Source organism: Chionomys nivalis, chromosome 6, assembly GCF_950005125.1.
Source record: "Chionomys nivalis chromosome 6, mChiNiv1.1, whole genome shotgun sequence".
In the NCBI taxonomy this organism is placed as follows: Eukaryota; Metazoa; Chordata; class Mammalia; order Rodentia; family Cricetidae; genus Chionomys; species Chionomys nivalis.
This window is the reverse complement of record NC_080091.1, coordinates 37,962,934-37,974,808: the sequence shown is the minus strand read 5'-3', so window position 1 is coordinate 37,974,808 and position 11,875 is coordinate 37,962,934. Positions and strand designations below refer to the sequence as shown.

The 11,875-nt window shown below is 45.9% G+C and overlaps 1 non-coding gene across 1 annotated transcript; it reads right to left on the bottom strand.

Annotated features, from left to right (window-relative positions):
• Nucleotides 1-9,138: 9,138 nt before the first annotated feature.
• LOC130876629 (U8 small nucleolar RNA) lies at nucleotides 9,139-9,251 on the bottom strand. Its single transcript, XR_009057291.1, has one exon. It is a non-coding gene; the product is annotated as a U8 small nucleolar RNA (small nucleolar RNA).
• Between the last annotated feature and the right edge of the window lie 2,624 nt (nucleotides 9,252-11,875).

The following is an 11,875-nucleotide window of genomic DNA, read 5'->3' as shown; positions in this document are numbered from 1 at the left end:
ATGACGCGACCACCGGAGCTCTTCTCACTGCAGTTTTATTCAGGACCTTTTGACAACTGTAAAACCTCTTCCTCTCTCCTTCTATCTCTTTTCCTCTCTCCCTGGGCAAACCTCTCCCAGCCCTTAAGAAGGCCTGGGCTGCCAACCCCAGATTGCCAGGTGGGCACTGCCCATAGGTCCACGCATATGCAAGCAGCTGACAGTCATTGCGTGATAATAGCATAAGTCAGGCTTTAGCCATAGGAGTTGATTATCACAGAGAGCACTCGCTTTCGGGATGGCGGAGGGCGGGAGCCAGCACCATCAGGTGCGACTCCATGCAGCTCTCTACACATAGCCATCAGGTGTGACTCCACACGGCTCTCTACAGTTCCCCCTTTTTATTTTGCAAAGCAACAGGCAAGAGTAGAGGTCTGATCTCTGTTAAAAATGGAACATGTACTAGTGTCTGTCCAGGTGTCATCCACCCAGAGAACACTAGACCTGTCCGGTGTCCTTTTACAGAGGTGGGAGCTAGACACCAACCCACATGCAATCAGACTTGCTCTTCTTGAGGTTGATGTATGCTTACCTCAAGTGCAGTGCGCAAGCCTCGCATCCTGTGCTCGCTTCTCTTTTAATAGATAGCCAAACTTGGGGAGACTGTCCTGCTTCAATGGCTGTGAAGGCCTGAATGATCATAACTGCATTGCAATGCTGTGAAACCCTTATGTGACAGACGCACCACAGGCATACCAGGGAGGCAAGCACCATTAAGCCTGTTAGGGCTCCTACTTCCGCCCACTCCTTCAGATGATCCATGGAGTGATCCAGGAGGATAGTCCTTCTGCCAGGCTGGTATCCATGCGTGTGGAATCTGCAGTCGCAATCGTCATCCGCAGCTTTTCCAGTTTTCGAATTCACCAGACCAATTACCTAAAAGATATCTAGACAATTCTTTAGACAGATTAGCTGCATGGGTTAATCTTTCATACTGAACGCTGGTCACACACAGCCCTGGATGGATAGAAATGTCTGACAGACTAGGGTATGGACTTGCCTCTCAACATACCCCAGCTGCCATACCCCTGTGGCACATTCATTCTTGTCAGCTGAGTGCATGGAAGACACCTTCTCCCTCGTGCACCTCTTTGACTTCCCTAGCAGCCCAGCTGATCCTGCTTCTGCTAAATGACCATATGCTGTATTCTCATGGGTTGTCTGATCTTACACAGGATTTAATGATAAATGCCCATGACAACAGGTGTTGAGATTGCCAGCAGTAGGGTTCCTAATCACCATTAGACCCAATCTCCCATTTGGGCTACGGTATTCTACCAACCCTTTGGCTAAAACAGTACCCACAGGTACCTGCTCCTACAATAAGGCAGTCTCTTGATTTAAATTCGCTCTGTTGCAGACTCTTCAGCGGTGTGCAGAGCCTGAAACTGCCATTGCCTTTTCCTTGCCCTGCAGCTACGCTGCGTTCTCGGGCAGCCCTGTGGGGTCTGTGCTCCAGCTTGTCTCAGCTCCAGCACTTGTTGCTTTGCTGATACTCTTAGCACTGCTGTGGCATCCGCCAGGCTAGGCACCGACTGCTGAGGCAATGTGCCTTCCACCACAGCCACCTAGCAAAGCTCTGCTCCAGCTCTGCTCCAGCTGCCTTCTAGCCCCAGCTGCATTCGTTCTGGGTCCAGACTGGTGCATGGAGTGGAGCGGAACTCAGGAAAGCAGGCTTGCTGCTCTGCAACCATTGAAGGGTCCCCACTTACACGTTTTAGGGAATTTGGGCGTTGTCAATCTGTCTGGCTACTTCCTGCTGAGCGGGGACGTTGCGTTTTTACTGCCATTTTCAGCCTCGTTTGGACGCAGGTCACGGCAGCGACTGGGGAGAGGCAGAGACTCTACCTCCCAACCAAGCTGGAAGGTGGAGGCGTGGCAGTGCAGAACAGCCCTGGTTGGGCTGCCCTTCTATGCTCTGAGGCACACGCTGGGAGTGGCCTAGCGTTCTGGCCTTGTGGGTCCTCAAGGCAGGTCCTGGGTGTTTGCAGGTTTGCAGACCCTCAGCTCCGCTTGGCCTTGGAGCCGCCTGGAGCTCCATGGCCTTGGAGCCGCCGCTGCTCACACTCCACTGCAAACTCAGGAGGTCTCGGTAATTCAAACCACATGAATCTAACTCCCTTCCTTAGCGTACCTTGTTCTGCAGCAAAATTCAGATCTCTACCAAGCTTGTCCCAGGATGACACGTTAAGATTGCCAGAGACGGCAAACCAAGGAGCAATTGTGTCACATTCAGTCAAAAACCTTTCCAATGCGCTCCTTAACAGCTCGTTGAGAGCCAGAAAAATCAGGTATGATGCTGAAGCGCCCATTCTAAAATCCCATTCTTTTATTTTTACTTTAAACCGTCCACTTTGGTCGTGGCTCTCATTACCCCCACTCTCCCTTCTACTGGCGAGAGTGGAAAACCCGCTTTTTTCGCGGATCCCCAGTCTTTACCTGAGGATTATCCGGTGCACCCCCTGACTGCAGCAAGTTCTGGGCTCCACGGAGAGAGGTTTGGAGGTTCCCCGTACGCGGCACCACTTGTCTTGTCCCCGTACAGGCCACCAACTGTCGCGGCCACCCTCGTCCAGCAAGGATGACGCGACCACCGGAGCTCTTCTCACTGCAGTTTTTTCCAGGACTTTATTCACAGCAATCTTTTCCCTTTCCTCTCCCTCCTTCTCTCTCTCCGGGCAAACCTCTCCCAGCCCTTAAGAAGGCCTGGGCTGCCAACCCCAGATTGCCAGGTGGGCACTGCCCATAGGTCCACGCATATGCAAGCAGCTGACAGTCATTGCGTGATAATAGCATAAGTCAGGCTTTAGCCATAGGAGTTGATTATCACAGAGAGCACTCGCTTTCGGGATGGCGGAGGGCGGGAGCCAGCACCATCAGGTGCGACTCCATGCAGCTCTCTACACATAGCCATCAGGTGTGACTCCACACGGCTCTCTACACTTGCCTCTAGCAAGCAGAGCCTACCTTAGAAAGAGCTACTATCAATAAGCCATGCTTAACTCTATTATTTTCTGTCTAGAATTATTTTCCAAACTCTCTCAGGTTTTTTAAGTGGGTGCCATTTGTTGACAGAGGTTTCTTTCCTACCAGGTCCCACAGCTGTTCAGTCCCAAACAAACACATAGAGGCCAACATTAATCATAAACTGACCAGCCTAGTAGCTCAAACTTCTTATTAATTCTTATAATTTATATTAGCCCATAATTCTTGTCTGTGTTAGCCACATGGCTTGGTACCTTTTTCGGTGAGGCAATCACATCTTGCTTGCTCTGTGTCTGGATTCCTCTGTGTCTGGGTGACAACTGCAGACTGACTCTTTCCTTTTCCCAGAATTCTTCTGTTCTCCCTGCCCCACCTCTAGTTCCTGTCTAGTTGCCCTGCCTATACTTTCTGCCTGACTACTGGCCAATCAGCATTTTATTAAACAAATACAAGAAACAAATCTTTACAGGGTAAAACCATTGTCCCACAGCAATTTTCCACATGCTTTTATACTTCACTCCAAAAGAGGAGGGGGGAGGCAACAGACTTCATTAACGGGATATAAGGAATAGACCAAGTATCATGCAAGTAGCTACTCCCTAGAACCTCCTGCCAATCTCCTTTGAAGGAGCAGAAATAGCAAGGTGGAGTGGATTCACCTCTATATTCAAAATGCTAATTAATCACACCCTAGGTTAGCTCTCTTATTTATAGCCTCACCTGTTGACAACAACTTTGAAGAAGCAAGAATAAGCTCAAACTCTCTGACCTTTAGTCACGATGGAACGGACTCACATCTGTGGGCCCTGACACACTCTCGTGAGTCTGATTCTTCCAGAGAAACAGGTATCCACTGTCTTGCACCTGAAAGATGTATTCTTCAGCCTCCCATTGGCAGAGGCAACCCAGATGGAGGTTACAGCTGGCAACTCACCAGGACCATGCTGCCCCAAGGATCAAGAAATTTTCCAATCTTGTTTGATGAGTCAATAAGTGCTGACCTCCTGCCCTTCCATTAGAGCTTTCTCAGGACCACACTCTTAAAGTATGTAGGTGACTGCCTAGCTTCTGAAACTAAAATAGATTATAAAAGGGCCACGGAGGGACTGCCACAAGAGTTACAGACTGGGCTACAGAGAGCTGGCTATGAAAGCCCAACCTTGCACATCAGAGACTACCTATCTCGGCTCCCAGCTGAGGAAAGGGTAAAAGGAGCCCATTTCTGAGTAAGATTGCTACCGTCCTTCAGATCCCAACTCCAAAGACTAAGAGACAGGTTCAAGAGTTAGTATGTGTTTTTTGGATATTGCTGCCTCTGGATGCCAGGGTTTGTGGAAATAGCAAGGCTTTTTTATATACTACTACAAAGAGGGCACTGAGCCCCCTAATCTGGACTGAGGCTAATCAAAAGGCTTTGGAGGCTTTGAAAACAGCTCTGACTTGAGTCCAGCCCTAGCATTTCAGATGTCTCAAAGCCTTTTTCATCCATTTGTCCATGAAGCAAAGGGCACTGAAAAAGGAGTTTTGACCCAAACTTTGGGGACATGGAAACTCCCTGTGCATACCTGTCTAAATGATTGACCTCCATAGCCACAGATGGCCACCTGTCTAAGAGCTGTGGTGGCTACTGCTAGTCTAAAGAAAAACAAACAAGCAAGGAAGTTATTTCTGGGCCAGGATCTTATATTCACAGCACTCCATGTGGTTAAGGTCCTCCTCCAAGAAACACCAGAACACTGTGTTTCTCGAGCCCAGTTTGAGAACCCAGCACCATCAGTCCTGCTACTCTCTTGCCTGATGACGACCCCACAGGTGCTCATCCATGAACCATGTGGCCAAAGCTGCCCAGTTCTGCTGCTTGCTGGAATGTAGTCACCTAGTTCAACCACATCTGTACCAATTTTCTGTTGTTGATGCTTGTTTTCACTGTTTAAACTTCTCTTTAATTCCCCACAGCTGGAAACTTAGCTGGATGGTATCTTGCCCCACTTAAGATGTTCAACTGTTTTCCTAACCCAAAGTCCCAAAGTCCACAGTCAGTCACAAGCAGCATAGCCCGACCTGTCAACTGGTGCCAACTTCTGTTGGTAGGAACACAATGACCAAGGCAACTCTTATAAAAGAAAGCATTTAATTAGGGATTGCTTACAATTACAGAGATTTAGTTCATACTGTCACAGTAAGGAGCATGGCCACGTTCAGGCAGATATGGTACTGAAGAAGTAGCTGAGAATTCTACCTTCGGATTCACAGACAGCAGGCAGAGAGAGACACTGGGCCTGGCTTGGGTTTTTGAAACCTCAAAGCCCATCTCTAGTGATACATTTCTTCCAACAGGGCCAAACCTAATCCTTCTCAAGTAGTGCCACTCCACGATGACTAAGCATTCAAATATATGAGCTATGGGGGCTGTTCTTATTCAAACCATCCCAGCCTCCAGAACAACTTAGGGAAATGCTGCTTTGCCTTCCAGGCACAGAGTGTGAGGTGTGTGAAGGGCTGGGGCAGTGAGGGCTAAGAGCCCATGCAGAGACATAAAGAATCTCTCCAGAAGGAAGAAAAAAAAGAAAAAGAGATTTGGAGAATAAAACTAATAGGAAGCCATTGAGAAGCCTCAGGGAGAACCAAGACCTGAGATAAAGGGTTTGGGGACCAAGAGGGCTGAAGAACAAAGAAGAAAACACTGTAGAATGATGTGTGGATTAGTTTTTTGTCAGCTTGACCCCAGCCAAGTCAACTGGGAAGAGGGAACTTCAGTTGAGGAAATGCCTCCATCAGGTTGGCCTGTAGGTAAAAGTCTATAGGGCATTTTTCTGATTAAAGATTGAAATGGGAGGTGCCAGCTCACTGTGATCATGATCCCTGGGCAAATGGTTCCAGGGCTGTATGAAAAAGCAAACTGAGCAAGCCACAAAGATCAAACCAGTGAGCAGCAGTCTTTAAGGTCTCTGGTTCAGCTTCTGCCTTCAAGTTCCTGCCTTTTGTTCCCACTCTGATGTCCTTCAGTGATGGGCTGTGATCAGAACGTGCAAACCAAACAAACCCTTCCCTTGCCAAGTTGCTTTGGTTACGGTGTCTTATACTGAAGCATAAGCAAAGTAGGTGAGCCAGGAACAGGATGAGTGCGACCCAAAGCCTTAGTGTTCACTTGCCTGGAAAGCGAAAGCATCTAGACCCCATCCTTCTCTGGGCCTCAGTTTTCTCATGTCTTCAGTGCAGGGAGGGGATTCCAGGCTCCCAGGAGGTCCAGCTCTGGGAGGTGGTGGGAAGGCGGCACTACTTCTCTTCTGGTCTCCTTACCTGGTGCGGAGGAGTTGGGGCTCTCTGGGCATGGCCAGCCCACCGTGCTCACCCTCAGAGGTGAAGACAGAAAAAAACCATGTGTATAGTCAGAAGTGAGACTAGACCAGGGAAGCAATCTTCAGTGCTCCACAGAAGACTGGGTTAATTTTAACTAGTCTTCACACCTGGGCAACTAGTTAAGTCCTTGCTGAGTGCCCTCAGGCCTGTCACCTAACCTCCAGACCACAGACTCCTCTTGTTCTCTCTGCGTGACTCCTAGCAAAGTTCAGAGCCCAGTGCATCCCTACCGTGTAGTCCTCCGCCCCAGTAAAGTTCAGGGTCTATTCTTTTCCTTTAGAACCTTCGAAATGTCCTAGAATAGAATTTCCAAATAAAATACACATGTCCAGTTACATTCAAGTTTCGAAAAAAAAAATCAGTTAATTGACCAGGGACAAGCTTATACAAAAAGATTATTCATATATATATATATATATATATATATATATATATATATATATATAAGATTATTCATATATATTAATCTAAAATACCAAGTTAAATTATTTTAATTTTTTAAAGAGGTGTGTCTCACTCTATTGTTTAGTCTGGCCTTCAACTTTCAGGCAATTCTCCTGCCTCAGTCTCCTGAGTAGTTGTGGGTCACCGCACCATCAGTTTGGTGTTTGTTTTTCCAAGTCTGGAAATCCCAGTTAGGAGGAATATCCAAGCCCTCAACAGCAGGGACAGGCCGACTTGGACCCCAGAGATAAGTGTGGGTGGCATTGTGATTCCCTGGCACTAACATCAGGCCACCAGGTGGCAGTCAAGGTTTACACAGCTTTGGCTGTAGGGGGGCTGGCTCCCAGAGACTGCTGACAATGAAGACTTAAAGGGACAAGGACCCTTATTCCCTCAGTTTCTCCTAACCCCATACCCATCTGTCATCTTCAGCCTCTTCTATCCCACCAAATTAATCCACTTTTGTCTAGTCACACTCCAGCCAGCAGTTCAGAAATTGTTCTCCACCCCTAAACATAAACATTAGATACAATTTTCAAAAAAGAGTAGCTTTCTGTTTGGCTCCTCAGAGGTCTTCATAAGTAAACACTACACATGCCAGGCTACAAGGCTGAAGCAAGCACGGGGCACATGCCTGCAATTCAAGGGCTTGAGAGATAAACACAGAAGGATCAGGAGTTCAAGACTAGCCTCAGTCACATAGCAAGCTGAAGGCCACCAGGCTATAGAGGACCCTGTTTCAAAGCAGACAAGCACAGACATATCCAGACAGACAGACAGACAGACACACACACACGCCCGCATGCATGCACACAGAGCTGTGCTGTTTGATACCCTTTAGTGAGCACTTTAGATGTAAATTTAAATTGAACAATACAGCAAGTGTAAAGTAAACACAGAATTCGTTTGTTTCTGTGTCAGGGTCTCACATAGCCCAGTCTGACCTCAAACTCGATATGTAGCTGAGAATAACCCTGATCCTGTCTGTCTTCCTGAGTGCTGGAGTTGCTGGTCCTCAATACCACGGCAGGCTGCTCAAAGGATTTATAAAAGCAGTATGAAAGGCCTGTAAAATACCCTGTCCATCCTTTAAAATGTCAATGGCATGTCAAAATAATATTTGGTTGCAGTAGATTATATAAAATATACTACTAAAATTAATTTCCTCTGTTAATTACATTCTAAGCCACAGTAAGACTTTGCTAGGCTATCTCTGAGATTTGCATTAGCATTCTCTTGCTCAGGGCTGGCGTGAGTATAGTCTCATTATCTTTGAGACAGGGGGTCTCCTGTAGCCCAGGCTGGCCTTGAACTTACTAGCTAGCAAACTTTGGCAAACTTTGGACTCCTGATCCCCATGCCTCCACTTCCCGGGTTGGGATTACAGGCACACACGACCATGCACACTTGTGTTCATCTATCTAGTAGGTACTTGGATACTGGGATTCATTAGTTACCAATCACAGCTACTTCCAAATCACAGCAGCCAGGAGAGCCTGGAGCCTGACACAAACGCCTCTCTTCCCGTGAGGACTTGGGCATAGATGCAGGACAGTCACTATTTAGTCAAACAAAGGCAAATCCTATAACGAGACCTCCTTGAGTGCGCTGATTCACCTTTCATGTTTCCCAAACATCCATACTTTTCATTCTATTGGGTGAGTTTAGCTCCCAGAGCTTCCTTAAAAATATATTTGTTGGGCCGGGCGGTGGTGGCGCACGCCTTTAATCCCAGCACTCGGGAGGCAGAGGCAGGCAGATCTCTGTGAGTTCAAGACCAGCCTGGTCTACAAGAGCTAGTTCCAGGACAGGCTCCAAAACCACAGAGAAACCCTGTCTCGAAAAACATATATATATATATATATATATATATATATATATATATATATATATATATATATTTGTTTATTTATTTAGGTTTTTCAAGACAGGGCTTCTGTGTAGCTCTGGCTGTCCTGGAACTCACTCTGTAGACCAGGCTGTCCTTGAATTCATAGAGATCTGTCTGCTTCTGCTTCCTGAGTGCTGAGATTGAAGGCATGCACCACCACTGCTCAGTTGCTTTGTTGTTGTTGTTTGTTTGTTTTTAATGTGTATGAGCATTTCCTCTGCATGTATGTCTGTGTGCCATGTGCATCCCTAAGTGCTTAAAGAGTTCAGAAGAGGGTATTGGATTCCCTGGGACTAGAGTACAGATATGAGCCACAATGTAGGTGCTGGAAATCAGATCTGGGTCGTCAACAAGAGGAACAAGTGCTCCTAACCACAGAGCCTCTCCTCACCCCTGTAAATAAATATGATCACCAGAGATGCAGATATGAACAGCCAAGATGCTGTGGGCTCTGGTTATACCAAGACTCTGAGCATCATTTTCTATCTGCCCTCCAAAAAGAAGGACAGGTAAGGATTAGCCTAGCTGAGGATCCTAGAACTTCTTAAAGACGTATCAGTAAAACCACAGGATGCCAATTAAGTTACAATTTTTTAATAACTTTGAACTCCTGGGTCTTCTTTCTTTAATCCCATGTGCTGGGATTGCAAGAATGTGCCACTATACCCGTCTGACTATAATAGAAAACAACAAAAATATTTTTAAGGATTTCTTTTTAATTTTAATTGTGTTATGCATGTGTGTTTGGGTGAGGATATGTGTGTGTGGATGCAGGTGTCACTGAACGGCTAGAAGAAGGCATCAGATTGCCCAGCAGCAGGACTTCGGGGCAGTGGTGAGTCATGGATGCTGGAACTGAACTTGAGTGGTAAGAGCTCTTACTGCTGAGCCATCTCTCCAGTCCCAAATACAGAAACACCAACAGTGAGAGGGATCAATGGGTAAAGATACTTGCCACCTGTGAACACCCTCAAAAACTTACTTTACGGGGGCTGGAGAGATGGCTCAGTGGTTAAGAGCATTGCCTGCTCTTCCAAAGGTCCTGAGTTCAATTCCCAGCAACCACATGGTGGCTCACAACCTCATCTGGCCTTCAGGCACACCCACAGACTGAATATTGTATACATAATAAATAAATAAATATTATATAAAAAAAAACTTACTTTGCTCAACTGCCGACTGAGATGAACCTAGCATACAGGATACACCATGAAGACCTAATTAACAGCGCCCCCATACAGCACAAAGCAGTTTGGAGAGAAAAAACTGTGCCCATATTCCCAAATATTGTTTATAAATATACTTTTACATTTAAAGGGGGGTATGATATAGATATGAATAATTTACATTGGTATGGATTTTGCTTTATTGGTATAAATTTAAGGTCAATCTTGTTATATGTATATTTTTGCTCTTGATTAAGGTATTGTGATTATGTAGTTCATTTAAAAATGTAATGTATAATTAGGAAATATAGGTTGTTAATGGATAATCATCGATAATAGTCAAGCTTGTAGTCATGTTAGTTAGTTTTTCTAGATATGTAGAGATATATTTCAATTAGATAGGCATTCTTCATATCTTTCAAAGAATACAGAATATGGCATTTAAAATGTTTTAATAACTTAGGGCTTTTGATGACAATGAGACACATCTGCTCCTGGCAGCACCAAGCTACTCTCTGAGGAAGATGGGCATCGAAGTGTGGCAGACGCCATGGTTCTCCTGACCAAGAGGGATGCTGGTTAGACTCATGCCGGTAAGCCACAGTCAAGTGGAGATACACATTAATGGAGATGGGTTAAACTAATATGTGAGAGTTAGCCAATAAGAGGCTAGAAATAATGGGCCAGGCAGTGTTTAAATGAATACAGTTTCTGTGTGATTATTTTGGGTGTAAGCTAGCTGGGTGGGAAGAAACAAAAGCCCCCCCACCCCCCACCCCCACCTCCCCATCAACAGCCACCACACTGACTTATCTGAGTCTGATGCCTGGAACACACATGGTGAAAGGAGAGAGCTGACTCACACACATTAAATAAATGCTATTCATTTCTCCAGGTAAGTAAAATGTAACCAGAAATTTCATCTGTTCCCTTGCCAGTGGTAGGACTGTAGTCGTAAGTGCTTTCTAATTAGAAAGGCTGTAAGTTTTACACTCAGCATCTCCCAGTCCCATACCCCAGGGCCTTTGCCGCCCGTTGTCCAGCTGTACAATACCCTCAGGGCCTTGCTACCTATGTTTCTTCTGACTTTCCTTATAGCTCCTGAGTTACTGGAAGTTTTCTCTTTGCTGAGCTCCTTCCCTCCCCTTGGATCCTATGATCACTAGCCCGTGGCACTACTGGACTATGGTGGGAGCTTTGAGGCCTGGGGGAGCAAAACTGGTTACTGCTCTTGAAGGGACATTCGACCTTTGGCCTCTTCAATACTTTCTCACTGACTCCAGGAGGATGCCGCATGAAATTGTTCTCTCTATGAAGACTCTGTTTGACACTGCTTCTGGGGAGTTAGAAACAAATGTAACTAACTTAAATGATCTCATTTTTTAAAAAAAACTACATTTTGTCTCTGGACTTTTTAACCTTTCTTTAATCTATGTATCTTTCTTTCCTTCTTACACCGTGTCTGGCTGTGCAACTGGGCCTAGGTTTCTCCTCCTATTTATTCTCTCCACATGCCAGCTCTGCCTACCCTTTCTCCTGCCTTGCTATTGGCCGTTCAGCTCTTTATTAGACCAATCAGATGTTCTAGATAGACAAAGTAACACAGCTTTACAGAGTCAAACAAACGTAACATAAAAGGATGCACACATTTTTATATCATTAAATAAATATTCCACAGCATAAACAAATGTAGCACATCTTAAACTAACATTCCACACCAGGCATCGTAGCTTTTTTTAGACCCCTTTATCAAGAAGGCACCTTCTGGGGAAATGGAAAGAGTTGACGTTCTGCTGCCCTGGGGACTGGGCCTCGGGTCCATTACTCACACTGTCACCCTTCCTTGCTCCTGCCTTCAAGCCTCCAACCTAAATGAAGATCTTACTTGCCAAATGCTGCATGATAACTAGTGAACTTTGCTTCCACCCACATCAGTCCTCGAGCCTCATATCTCTGTTTTAGTAACGAAGACTAAGGAAAATTTTGTACG